Source organism: Sphaerodactylus townsendi, linkage group LG07, assembly GCF_021028975.2.
Source record: "Sphaerodactylus townsendi isolate TG3544 linkage group LG07, MPM_Stown_v2.3, whole genome shotgun sequence".
Lineage (NCBI taxonomy): Eukaryota > Metazoa > Chordata > Lepidosauria > Squamata > Sphaerodactylidae > Sphaerodactylus > Sphaerodactylus townsendi.
Genome location: NC_059431.1, coordinates 122,570,136 through 122,584,750, shown reverse-complemented (window position 1 = coordinate 122,584,750; position 14,615 = coordinate 122,570,136). Strand labels below are relative to the sequence as shown.

At 46.9% G+C, this 14,615-nt stretch overlaps 1 protein-coding gene across 8 annotated transcripts in view; it reads right to left on the bottom strand.

Annotated features, from left to right (window-relative positions):
- The window catches only part of ZFYVE28 (zinc finger FYVE-type containing 28), a 76,546-nt gene that overhangs the window by 61,283 nt on the left and 648 nt on the right, over nt 1–14,615 (bottom strand). The window lies entirely within an intron of this gene.

Sequence of the window (14,615 nt, the reverse complement as noted above, 5' to 3'; positions counted from 1 at the left end):
CGTTGGAGCGCATCTTTGGCACGCGGTCCAGCTTCGAAGTTGGACTTCTTTGCGTTGCCGTTCCCGGTCCGCTGCAGGTTTACCGGCGCTCTTGCTGCGTAACTGTGGCCCGTTCCTCCTCCCCATAGCTGACGTTCACGTGGGTCCATGCTTCTTGGGCATCTCGCAGTCGCCCCACTTCTTCATCCCAGGTCTCCTTCGAGGGGAGAGGGAACAGATCCGGCTGGGAGTGCAGGCTTTCTTCGGATTCTTCGTCATCTGGAAGCTGGAGACGCCATCGGAGACAATCGTGAGCCACCGGTGGCTCCCCGGGGCACCTCAGGTGCGGTCGCTGGTCCGGGATCAGGGGGGTCCGATCCGGAAGACGATACCGGATACCCCTCCCAATCCCAGAGTTTAGTTCCAGTATCGCTCGGACGGAGCCCCAGTGCTATGCCACGGGTGGTTCTTTGGGAGCATCACCAAATAATGAGTCCAGGAATCGTTCAATGGATTCCTGGGTTGCGCGCGATGAAAGGTAGTCAGGCCCGTCTCTCTCCACTGACAGGTTGCATCTGAGGTTTGTAATCCACACGAAAGCGGGTAGAGATCCTGGATCCACAGGCTTTCGGGATCCGCCAGACAGCGCCCCAAACGGCTCATGGAAGTCCCCATGAGTCGCTTCGCCAAATCCGTCCCTGCGTTCCAACGGAGTAAAGGAAGACTTCGTGCTGGATATCGAGGGCGGGGGAAAGAGCCACCAGCTGAGGCCCGTTCTCCTTGCCAGAGTTCCTCCAGATCCAGATAAGCGCTCTGGAGCCCTCTTTGGGGGCTACCGCGACCTTCCGCCAAGTAAAAACATTCAACCTCTCCATGTCAAGACACCAGGAGGTCCACTGCACTAGGAATATAGATGAATTAAGATTCCCTCAAGCCACAATGTAAAGGAGTCCATAGAAGCAGAAATAAAAGGCTTTTGGGTGTAAAAGTCCACGTTTATTAAGACATCTTTAGAACTCCACGTGATACGTGAGTAGCAGGAATAACACTTCCGCCAGAAGCACAGGTTATAACACCGTTCACCCCATCCCCCTCCTGCTTCCCATGGAGCAGGAGTCTTCATCTCAGCGCCCAAAGATAGATAGTCTCCGGCGTTGAAGCTGTTATCGCCCGTGGCTGTGGGAGATGCACTCAAAGTTGCTTCACCATCAGCACTGTGGAATCCTTTTGGAGTTCACTGGATCAAAATAGTCAATGTCAGGAATTGAAGTTTCCACAGACCAGTCCCCTAGAAATATTGACTAAAATAAAGTAAAACCACTGATTTGGACGAATAGTGTTACAAGAGGGAAGAATTAGGCTCTGTTCTTTGGCTACTATCTTCGCCAAAATTTCCTGGTATTCCTATCTCTAGCTGCTCGTATAAAATGCGTCCCATTCATCTTGTACATTCTTTGGCGGTGTGTTGGAGGCGGCATTACTAATGCCAGATTTTTAAAGCAAAAATAGTCAGTCCGGAAGATTGGCTTCATTGGTTTGTAGTATGTTCAGAGTAGATATTTGCTTAGCTGGACCTTTATTCTTCGACTGATTCATAATCAAATCTTGCTTTCTTATGTCCATCCTGATATTGTGTATTGCTTGTCTTTTGTCCTTCCATATAATCAGCTATGTGTCTCACCAGATTAAGTCATCATTTCTCTATGAGTACAGTAAATTTGACTTCGAAGGTAAAATTTACTATTTAGAGTTTCCTTCATTTTTTGGCATAGCAAAAAAAGTGTTAAACTTCAATCAGAAGGAGTTGTTCCAACGTACTATTGGTAAAGTGCAGTTGGTTTCTGTATTCTCCAATATGTCAGGACCCTCAGACAGAAGTGTTAATTCAAGTGGTAAATGGTCACTCCATGTTTGATGACTAATTTGATAGTTGGTAATATGTTGAAAAATGGGTGTAAAGGATTCAATGGTGTTGATGGTGAAGTAACCTTGAGTGCATTCCACAGCCCGGGCGATGGGCCAGATGCATCGGCCCGGAGGCTATCTCTTGGCGGAGATGAAGTCTCGTTCCCCACATGGGAAGCAGGAAGGGGGGATGGAATTGGGCCGGTATTATAACCTGTGCTTCTGGTAGGAAGTGTCATTCCTGCCACTCATTGTGCCAGGCTTTCAAGATGTGCTTAATAAATGGACTTTACTGCAAAGCCTTTTATTTCTGCGTCTATGGAATTCCTTACATGGCATGAATCTGAATTCATCTATATTCCTGTGCAGAGGTCCTCTTGTCTTCTGATGGAGAGGTTAGATTTTGCTGCAGCGGAAGGTCGCGGTAGCCCCAAGAGGGCTCGACCTTTCCTTCTGGATCTGGAGGAGCCAGCAGGAGAAGCAGACGCAAGCTGGTGGCTCTTTCCGTCCTCGTATCAGCCGCAGGTCTTCCTTTACTCCGTTGGAGCGAGGGCGTGGCGGCGACCATGGGGACTTCCGTGAGTCGTTTAGGCTGTCTATGGATCGGCGCCTGTGGATGCGGATTTCTACCGTTCTGGTGGATTTTACAGGCCTCCAGATGCAACCTGTCAACGGAGGAGGCGGGCTTGACCACCTTTTATTCGGCAGCAGGAATCCATTGAGCGATTCCTGGGCCAGTATTTGGTGATGCTCCCAAAGGCCACGTGGCGCTGCTTTTCAGGGCCGTCAAGGACACGGGACTCAACCTGGGGTGGGAGGGTATCCGTGCGGCTGTCGGACCCCATCCGGTCGGCGACCGCACCTGAGGTGCCTCGGGGAGCCACCCGGTGCTTCACGGTGGCTTCACGATTGTCTCCGAGGGCTAAGCTTCCTGATGTGAGGAGTCTGAAGAAAGCCTGCATTCCCAGCGGACGGTTTCCTCTCTCCCATCGAGAAGACTGGGATGAGAAGTAGAGCGACGAGATGCCAAGCGGCATGGAACGTGAGCGCCAGCTATGGGAGAGCGGGCACAGTTACTGCAACAAATGGCGAAACCCTGCAGAGGGCCGGGAACAACAGCGCCAAAAGAAGTCCAGCTTTCGAGTTGAACCGTGCCAAGAGCGGCTCCAGCGACGTATACTTTAGGAATCTGTCAGTCCATGATAAAGTCCTGGAACAGTCAGACTGGATTTACAAGCGGCAGCGGCGTTCAGGCTCACGCCGCGCCAAAGTGGGCTACTGAAGCGCCAAAGCGGGACCGAACTGCTTAAGTGGGGCCGAGAAAAAGCTGCGCTTTACATCGCACCAAGATGCATTGACTTCGCCAAGGGAGCTGGCTGCTTTGGAGAGGGAACTAAGGAGGCGGCAGACCAGGGGGGCGCAAGTTGGAACCTATGCTGTTACTGATCATGCGGTGCCAGGGGCCCGCGTACACAGTTACACTAAGCGCCAAAGCGGCTGCCGCCAGCGCCCCGTTCAAGCCCCTGTACAACAACCCGCCTGCGGCCACCCTCCCAACTGAAGCCAGAGCCCGTCGAGCGGGGCTACTTCCGGCCCCGATACCAGCCCGTTTTGATGGGACCCGCTTCCAAACTTCCTACTTCATCTTGCAACTCAATGCCCACTTGGAAGACTATGATGATCTATACGGTCTGAGCGAAAAATCCCCGGGACATCGGCTCAGTCCTAGATAAGGCCGACTGGTTAAGTGACTGTTTTGATTTGGGATGAGGACTCTCGCACAGTGCCGCATTCCTCCAAGCTTTGGTGCGCTTTCAAGATCCAGAAGCGCCGAGAATGAAGCTATCCAGCACCATCAAAACCATCCAGCAAGAGCAACGCCGTTTGCAGAATTTGTCCGTGAATTTCCGTGCGGCGCTGCCGACTTCACTCCCTGAGTGGCCTGAGCGCGTAATCACGAATACTTCTCGGATGCTGTGGATAGCAAGCTTCATTGAAGCGGTGTTTTAGTCGGGTTCCTGCGTACCATTGCAGATTGGATCAGTTGGGGTCTCAAGTGGCGTCGTTTGAATAAGCTCGTCAAAGGAGGCCGTAGCCGAAAGCCACTACTGTGTCACCAAGTCAAGCCCAGCCCGGCTCCTGCGAAACCACCTCTGAGCGCCGTCGCCCGACTTGGGTTGTGTGCTTTACTGCGGAGGGCCAGGTCATCTAGCGTAACTGTCTAAAGAAGCAAAACCAACCGCTCCAGCTCCGGCATTACTCCGTCTGCCAAACCACCCGCAGATCAGGGCCGCCTCCCACTGGCTCGTCTAAGCGGTGACGAAGCGACCCAGAGGAGGGGAAGCAGCTGTCTGTCTTTCTTCAGCCCCATGGACGTTTGAGCTCCTGGCGTGAGTGAAGGCAGCGCTCCAATACTGTTCAAGCATTTTCTGGCCAACCCGCTAAACACACTAGCATTATAGCCTGGCCCTTGGATTCCGGCTGCTCCCACTGCTTAATGCATTTAGGTGGCAGAGGGGCTAGGTCTGGACGAATTCCCCTAGCTAAGCCATACCATTCACCCAAATGGGCGGCAGCCCCTGGGAAGCGGACCGGCCCAATTCAAAACACAGCGGTTCTCCTCCGTTCGCCGATACTTTAGGGGAAAATTAGTTTCATTTTGGCCAGTGGCTAAACCTCCATAGTTTTGGGCATGCAGCAGTTATTGTTGCATGAACCAAAATTCATTTGGAAAGAAGGATCCTGGGAATTCACGGCCACTCCCTGCGGTGAACATGAATTGGGAGAAAACCGCGTCTCCGGCCTCCCCCTCTCTGGCTTCTCAGTGATTGCTCCCGGTCTATTGACATCCCACCTGCATATCAGGATCCTAGCCAAGAGTTTTTCCAGAACAGGAATCACGATCAATTGCCACCCACAGAGACACTGACTGTAAAATTGTCATACAACCAAGGAGCAACTGCCCAAGGTAGAATCCTACGCATGAGTCCCAATGAGGAAGGAACTTACGTGCTGTGAACAAGAACCTTGCTCGGTTTTCATCTGGCCGGAGCTGCAAATACCTGCGCTGCTCCTGTTTTGTTTGTCAAAAGAAAGATGGAGTCTTTAAGGCTTTGCACAGATTGCTCCCGAGGTCTCAATGCGGTCTCCCTGTCAATAAATATCCTTTGCCCGCTTTGATCAGGACCTTTTAATTTGCCTGACTAAAAGGGCATTTTACTAAGAATTAGACTTGAGAAGCTTACTACAGAGTCAGAATTGCCAGAGGATATAGACACTGACTGCGTTTAATACAAAGTTTGGACAGTTTGAATATTTAATAATGCCATTCGGGTTAAGTGGGGCCCCGGGCTTTCATGGCCCTTATCTTGAGGATTCCTCCATACTGTACAAGGGAGTTGTTGTATATTTAGATAGCGTTTTAATTTACTGTAAACTATGAAGGCATGAAATATTGGTCGAGAGGTATTGGCAGCTTAGCCCGACAGCTCTCTCTTTGCCAAACTCTCCAAATGCTGTTTTCATCAGACCTCCATTGACTATTTGGGTTGCAGGATCTAAGCCGAGGGCTTAAAATGGATCCCTGCTAAAATTGGCCCAGTCCTCCAATGGCCTACCCCCACCAACATAAAAGAACTCAGTGGTTTCTTTGGTTTTGCTAATTTCTATCGTGATTTTTATACCCCAATTTGCTGAACTGTCTCCCTCTCACAGACCTCTGCAGCACTAAGGGTAAAGATTCACTGTCCGCCAAGCCGGGCCCCCCTTTTCTGGTCTGAGGAATGTCAAACAGCCTTTCAGCTAATGCGTCTAAGTTCACCACGAACCTATCCTAAAACTTACCCGACCCAGATCTCCGTTTGCTGGTTCCGCGTGGGCCTCGGACAAAGCTTTTCGGGAGGCAGCCTGTTGCAAGAAAAATAAGATGGTAGTAGACTGGTTCCGTGTGCTTATTTGTCTAAAAAATTCTCTAGTGCGAACTCAACTGGACTGTGGGAGACAAGGAGACTGCGGCCATCAAAGCAGCACTCTCACTTGGCGCCGCACTGGCTGGAAGGGCTAAACACCCTTTCCAGGATTTAGTCGGATCATAAAAACCTGGCATCTTTCCACCCCCTCAAGATGTCCGCCAAAACAACCGTTGGAGGCGATTTCTTTTCGTTTCTCTTTACAGTCCATTTCCTGGGAAAACCAACAAACTGGCACAGCTCTCGCGCCTACCGGGAGGGTGCCGGAGCTGCCTTGCCCGAGACATTCCGCACTGTTCTTTCCCCCCCCCCTCCCAGTTGGGGTTGGCTGTCACCGATCTCGAAAATCGCCTCCCCTCCACCCCAGTTCCAGTCGTCTCTCCTTTCCTCGCGAGTGGGCCCGGGGCTACCTCCAGCGGCTGAAGGGACTCCCAATTGCGTTTGGAGAATGGAGTTTGGCCGGAGGGGAATGTTGCGATGCCTCCCCTCCGCAAACAGGAGAATTAGCGAAGCTTGCCAGTCTGCCGGTCGGCTGGACATTTTAGCTTTGAAGACTCTGCCTTAGCCCGCCCGGCGGCAGTTCTGGTGGCGCTATCGCGCAAGAGACATTGAAGGCGTAAAGGCTGCTTTCGGTTTGTGCAGAAGTAAAACCATCCGGGGAAACCCCATGGACTGTTGAAACCTCTCCCGGTAGCTTCCGCCCTTGGGAAGTCATCTCCATGAATTTCATTACAGATTTGCCGAAAGTCAGCATACGGTTTTATGGGTGGTGGTGGAGCTTATTCTCTAAGCAAGCCCATTTTTATTCCATGCTTCCATCCCTCGGCTCCTAAGTTGGCGGCTGTTTTGTCATGTTTACCCGTCTCCCATTCGCCCGTTAGGTGGTCTCGGCGACCCCAATTCATCTCAAAGTTCTGGAAGCGTTTTTTGGGGTTGTTGAGACGCTTGACAAATCGCCGCCCACCGTTCAAAGGCGAGGCGGAGAGCAGACAGAAGACCCTAGAGCAGTATTTACGTTGTTACACCAACTACCACCAAGACAATTGGTGCTGACTTATTCCGTTCGCGGGAATGCGCCTACAACAATCGCGGTTCATAGTAGTACAAAGAAGCCTTTGAAATTGTGTCTGGGCTCCTTCCGCCGTTGCCACAACTACCCGCAGCAGCTTTGGACCCCAGAATTTCAGCAATGGATTTCATCCCTAGCGAGGGATGGAAGGTAGGTCCAGACCATGCCACAGCAAACAAGGACTCCCAAAACTGCAAAGCGGATAAACACGCTCAGATTTCCCTCTGCGTGTAGTAGGCTCCTGGAGTGTGTTATCTACAAAAAAATCTCAGAGGCGTTAAATTTTCCAAACTTGGCAAAGTTTGTGGGACCTTTTAGGATTACTAAAGTGATTAATGATGTCACTGCCAGCAGATTTGCCTAACTCTCTTATTAACATCCATCCTGTCTTCCATTCCGGCTTACTCAAAGGAGGCTCCGGCTTCCGTGCACCTGTACGACCAGCGGGAGAAGGCCCCCTCCGGCTTCAATGGTAGTGGCCCGTAAAGCACTCTGAAATTAGCGCTATCCTGGACTCGCTTTAATGTAACGCTTGCAATATTTAGTCTCTTGGGTGGGATATTCCTCTGGGTATAATCAATGGGTTTGTCCGAAAACATTGAAGCCCCCACCCTTATTTCTGCTTTCCGCAGCAACTCGCATAAACCTGGGGAAGGGGTCTTCTTTAGAGGAGGCAGAGTGTAAAGTTCAATGATAACCTTGGAGTGCATTCCAGCCGGAGGCGATGGGCCAGATGCATCGGCGGAGACTTTATCTCTGCGCGGGAGATGAAGTCTCCGTTCCCATGGGAAGCAGGAAGGGGGGATGGGGTGAATGGTATTATAACCTGTGCTTCTGGCGGGAAGTGTCATTCCTGCCACTGCGTGTACTTGAGCTTTCTAAGATGTCTTAATAAATGGACTTTTACTACCAAAGCCTTTTATTTCTGCGTCTATGGAATTCCTTACAATGGGCTGGGAAACCAGAATATGATCTGGAGAACTACAGCCACGAGATTAAAGATACGTGTATTCTCCTGCCTTTTGGAATTTGGTTAATCCTGTAAGATTGATTAAATCAAAATATAAGCTTAATAGGGTAAGTTGGTCACCTGCTGCATTTCGAATTTGGTCTTTGCATCTTCTTCTTAATGAAAGTGCCATGGGAGAGATTCTATATCTAAATCCATGTGTTGCTGTAGATATGCTTCATTATCACCAAGTCTGGCATTCCAGTCTCCTGCTAATATTAAAGATGCCTGAGGATGTTGAGATAATATATCCTGTAAGTATTCTGTGAATTTGTCCCAATGACACTTAATTTCATCTTTCGTTGATCCGGGTGGGATATATATATTTATTAATATCCATGGGGGGGACTTATCTCTCGGTATCAGTGCATGAGCAATTTGATCACACTGTGGACCCGTATTGTAAGATAATCATCTCTCAGCTTTGAGTAATATTGCCAAACCTGCCTGGTATCTTCCTTTTCCACTTATTATATATGCTGGCAGTGGCATTGTGATGTAATTTCTGAGGTGGGTAGTACCCGGGTCCCAGGTTTCTTGGAGACAGATAATGTCATATCTTGATAAAAAACTAATTACATCTGGGTTGTAGGATTTATTGCGCCATCCTGCAACATTCCAGGAAAGTATTTTTAAGGTTGATGGGGAACTTAGTCAATCTTCATGAAGTATTTCATCCAAGGTCCTACACACATCCATTTGAGCTATTCTCATGGAGTCTTAATCTCGTTTGGGGTTTATTATCATGTTCACACTCCCAATCAAGGGGTGTGATTTTCTGTGCATTATTCTGTGTATTCTGTGTATTATCTCTGATCTCGTGAAAGATGCCATAATTCCCATCTATAGGTGGGTCAATTCCAGGGCTCTTATTTGATGGTTGGCACTTTATAGGGACTGCTCGTGTAGATGAAGGGAATATATGTTGAAATTCGGCAAGTTCTTGTGCCCACGATTTCCCTGTTTTTTTGTCATCTTGAGCATAATTTAACACTCGGCTTGGCCATCTATCAATTTCCAACTCAGGGAATGGTATTGTGCGGGTCTCTTGGCCAACCAACTTTGGGCTAGAGGGTTTATTGTTTTTGTCTGCTGGTGATAACGTAACTAATAAAAGGGAGGGTTCTAAGCTATTTGCTAGATCTCTTTGTGGCTTACACATCTTTGAAGTGTCCATGGTGCTCCTTTCTGGACTCAAGCATGTTGCATCATATCTATTAAGAATGCCATTTTGCTCCCTTTCCTTCTCCAATTCCATCCCATGAAAGTCTTGCATACAGATCACCTTTTCTTGTGTTTCTTTCTTTGCCCTGGGATTAGCAGACTTCATTACTTCCTTCATTAGCTTCATTCCTGGCTTATAAATGTCTGTTTCCTTATCGAGTTCCAAGGTAGTTTTACTCTCATGTCTTTTTTGTGTGGATGATTGCTTGTGAATTAAAGGGTGTATCATGGTATTTTTAAAAACCCGGGATGGAATGAAGCCTTTAGATACTAACCGAGCTTTCTGTGCAGTAGCTTTGCAGGAATTCTAGATGAATTAAAAGTTAGCAAGATTCTCAATTGGTGATTTCCATTGTCCATCATTTTTATTGAGCATAGATTAACATGATGTAAATCTTCTTTTAGTAATATGCTAAGGTGGTACTTAGCCAGAGAAATTTTACTCCAATCAGGGACTATGCCTCTGTATTTACCAATGGTTAAACAGATTTTATTGGGTAACAATAGTAGGTTGCAGGGATTAATGCCTGCTCTGCTTTTCTGATGGGGTTTGAGGCTTGTGCCTTTAATAGGAGTAGTCTTGATGGCACTAGGCTGAGGCTTGCTTTGAGCTGTTAAATGGTCCTCAGTGAATTCTTGCTTATTGGCGTCCATTATTGCATTCATTTTGCCATTTAACAGTTTAAGCTCATTATATATGTATTCAACTGTCCCCACTAAGAGAGACACAAGGCTAATTAGTTCTTGCCTGTTGTCCGATAGCATGAGATTACTGTATGCACTCCCAGCTGCAGTAGTTGGGGCATTCAGCTCATTTGTAGTTTTACTAGTAGACATTCCTGTTTCAATTTCTTCTGATAAACTTCCAAGGGAGTTTTCATCTCCCAACACTGAATCATTATCAGCTAACGCCTCGTAACGATTTGTTATTGGGATTTGGAAAAAGTCCCGTATTTTTGGTTGTTTAGCTATGGGAGGAGAGGTCTCATCCTTCTCTCTAGTCCGTTTTTTACTCCCCATTTTAAGTGAGCTGTTCTTCACAAGAGGCGTAGAAATTTAGAAGGTTATAAATAGCTGATAAGAAAAGAAAATAACAAGCCTTATCGGAGCTAGTTTTCGAGCTGCCACTCCCAGGATGCTGGAACCGGAACCTGTGCGCAACACATCTGCCTTGAATGCTCAGCCATTGGCATGAAATTTGGAACACCTGTTCAGAGTTTGATTGTACCTGATTTTAATAGCTTTTGTAATTTATTTATTTTATTTATTTTATTAAACTTATAGGCCGCCTTATCCCCGGAGGGGATATACCATCTTTGGTATATATATATTGCTTTTTGCTATACATATATATATATATAACCATCTATTATATATATATATTATATATTATATATATTATATATATATATAAAATAGTAATATATATAATATATATATATTATATATATATAATAGTAGCTTATAACAGTTGGTATTAGAACTCAAGGAAGTCAATCCTGGAATGTAGCAAGAAGCCAACACCTGGGAAATCCCATCAGCAAAAGACAAAGGCCCCTTGGATTTACAAACTAAACCACGACAGCGATCCCAGAGGTTTCAGCCATTGAAGAACATTCCTGCATCACCATTGGACCATTTGAACTTCCTTTTGTTTTAGGAATGAGAGGCGGGAGCTTCAGGGCAGGACAATGTACAACACCCTCTGATAACAAGACTCTTGGATGTGTTATCAGTCGCCCGAGTTTTATGAACTCTGCTCCTTGCTTCCACAATGTCACGAGAAGAGGTTTGACCACAAGACTTCACAGCTCCATTCATGAATTCGAAACTGTATCTTTCTTTTAATGTGTTGATGTTTGCTATTGTTGTAGGGTAAGGGACCTGCCCCCTTACCTGCCTCCTCTCCTCTCCTGCCCTTGCCCTCTCCCCCTTATGGTGTGTATAAGATGATCCGCACTAGGCTTCATGGGGTGGCTTTTGCTAAGCTGTTTCAAGGAATCACTTGCCAATAAAGAATCCACCTGTTTTCAAGGAATCTCTGGTCTCCTGCGCCTTTCCTCTTTGCTTTGCTGCCACGAGCTGAAATCACTTGAAATCACCCCTAGAATCACTTTAAGTTACCGGGGAGTGGTAACAAAATCACGCCAAAGGATGACACAGGACATTTCCCATGTGATTCACATCAAGGATAAAGATGGCAAATTATTGACTAACACACAATCCATCCTACAAAAATGGTCTGACTATTTTGCCAGCATTAGTAACATAGAATTTCTCTACCCACCAATAATAAGCCCTGCTCCAGTCTTTGGCCCAGTATCAGTCATCACAGCCGCTGAGGTAAAGGCAGCCATACAAAAAATGAAGAACGGAAAGGCCACAGGCCCAGATGACATACCAGCTGAAATTTGGAAAATGCTCAAAGACGGTGGTGCTACCTTCCTAGCATCACTGTTCAATAAAATCATAACAGAATAATCACCCCCCAAGGACTGGACTACCAGTATAACAATACCAATTTGGCAGGGCAAAGGAGACATCTGCAACTGAAACATACTGCCAAATACACCTACTGTGCCATGAAATGAAAGTATTTGAAAGAATACTGGATGAAAGGCTAAGAAGTCACACAACTGTTACACCAAATCAGTGTGGCTTTGTCAGGGTGTGCGGCACGACAGATGCAATACTGAGCCCTTTGGGGATAGGGGGTCTACTAAATTGAATAAATAAAAATAAATGCTGTCCGGTTGCTCATGGAGAAATATTGGGAAAAGAAGAAACCACAGCACTTTGCATTCCTTGATCTTGAAAAAGCATTTGATCGGGTTCCACATGACCAGATCTGGTAAGCACTACGGTTACATGGAATATCAGAAGACTATGTAACATGGACAAAGCTGCTGTACAACAAGGATTTCACAACCTTTCAACATTACTTTTGGCGTGCATTAGGGATCAGCACTTTCACCATTACTATTCATACTTTGCATGGTCATTGCTACAGCAGATTTGCAGACTATGCATCCTTGGACACTCCTCTATGCAGATGTCATTGCACTTGGCCACCAAAAATGTGCAGTCCTTCAATGACAGCTGCAGGCATGGAGTGATAGACTCAGTGAAAATGGACTTCACCTGAACAGACCCCAAACAGAGTATCTACAATGTGGCTCTCAAACTAGAACAACAATTCAAATTAACTGACAAACACTGAAGAAGGTCACCCAATTTAAATACCTTCGGATCCCTGGTCTCCATAGATTGCGACACAATGCCAGACATATGGTCAGGAATAAATGCAGCATGGTTGAAATGACGGCAAACTACTGCCATTCTATATGACTCTAAAATGCCTGAAAAACTCAAGGCTAAGAAACTCTATATGACTCTAAAATGCCTGAAAAACTCAAGGCTACAGTTGTTCGCCCAGTAGCCCTCTATGGGGCAGAGTGCTGGCCAGCAACAAAGAAACACAAACAAGCCCTTAACACAATGGAAATGAAAATGCTGAGATGGACACTTGGCCTGACACTTCTTGACCATGTGCCAAATGATGACATCCGTCAAAGACGAGGAATAAAAAAAATTAGCAAGAAATTGCGGGAAGCCAGACTATGGTGGTATGGCCATGTCATGAGAAGAGAACCAACACCAACAGCTCAAACAGCACTACATTTGGAGACAGCAGGATGATGATCATGTGGCAGCCAAAGAAAAGATGGACACAATCAATGAAGACATGCATGCTGCCAACCTGAGCCCTGCAGATGTACAAAACAGAGACCTGTGGAAACGACAGTCACAGTGCTAACCCCTCCACTGGGAAAATAGCCCAGAAAGGAGAAGAAGAGAACCTTATCTGGGAGTATTGTTTCTGTATGGTTTATTGGGGTACTTTGGTGGATTTCGCATAGCATATGTATAAGGGTTTCAGTCTCTATAAAGAAACCCGTCTTCCTTTTTCCCACTTGCATGTGTGCCCTTCACTGGTTCAGGCAGCGACTGGAGCCTGTGGAAACAAGCCAGCTTGCTTTTGCACTTTCACATGGAGCCACTTCTCATTTTTTTTAAATTTCCTGCAACACATGCGAAGCTGCACAGAATTGAACCCCTGCAGCCATGCCAATTGTCCCACAACCCGATTGGTTGCACCCATGGGCGGAGCAACAGGGTACTGTGCCTGGGGCACGCACACGCCCTGCACCCCTGCTGCAGAGCTGCCCGCCCTGCCTCACAACACCCCTGCCCCGGGGTGTTGCCCCGCCACTTCCCATGGGTGCTACACCACCGGTTGCACCTGCTCAGCTGCACATGTGCAACACACACATACACAGAAAAAGAGACCTCCTTCGACAATAATGAATGTGTTGCTGTAGATTGGTCACTGCCACCACAGGGAGAAAAAAGTGCTTGGGGGACTTTGCACACTGGCAGATGCTCAGAGAATCTGCCCACAACCTGCCAGGTGACCTGCACAAAATGGCGGGCGGGCACGCAGCTTCTCCCTGACATAGTGGACGGCACAGAACCTGAAGTGAACCGGTGGAAGGGAGGGAAATAAAGTGTCTCCTGCCTGTTGTGTTCCTGTCAGAGGACCTCCAACCCGCAATTGTACAAAAGGATCACTTGGTTTAGCTTTTTCCGAAAATGCTAATTGAGGGGAATAAAATGAGCCAAACTCGTTTTGAAAACAGGACCTGTGCAAAGCCCCACAACACCGATTTATGTCACGTCCTGCACCCATTATATTTGCCCCACACAGAATCCGCCTTCGTGTCCTATAAACAAGATATACCGGTAAGTTAGTAACCCCATTTCCCCGTATGGTGTAAATGGCTCCTTAGGGATGGCTCCTAAGGCACAGGTGTCAAACTCGCAGCCCTCCAGACGTTATGGACTACAGTTTCCAGCATCCCCTGCCAGCATCATGCAGGCAGGGGATAATAGAATAGAACAGAATAGAATAGAATCTTTATTGGCCAAGTGTGATTGGACACACAAGGAATTTGTCTCCGGTGCATATGCTCTCAGTGTACATAAAAGAAAAATACATTTGTCAAGAATCATAAGGTACAGCACTTAATGATTGTCATATAGGTCTAGTAAGCAATCAGGAAACAATCAGTAGTAATGAAAACATAAAATGTAAAATCATAAAATAAAATGAAATGAAATGAAATGTCAGCACAGGCTATAGTCATACAGTCACAAGTGGGAGGAGATGGGTAATAGGAATGATGAAAAAAGTAGTGCAGTAATTATATAATAAGTATATAATAAATAGTTTAACATTATCGAGGGAATTATTTGTTTAGCAGAGTGATGGCATTCGGGAAAAAACTGTTCTTATGTCTAGTTGTCTTGGTGTGCAGTGCTCTGTGGCGACGTTTAGAGGGTAAGAGTTGGGAACTGTAGTCCATAACGTCCGGAGGGGCGCGAGTTTGACACCTATGCT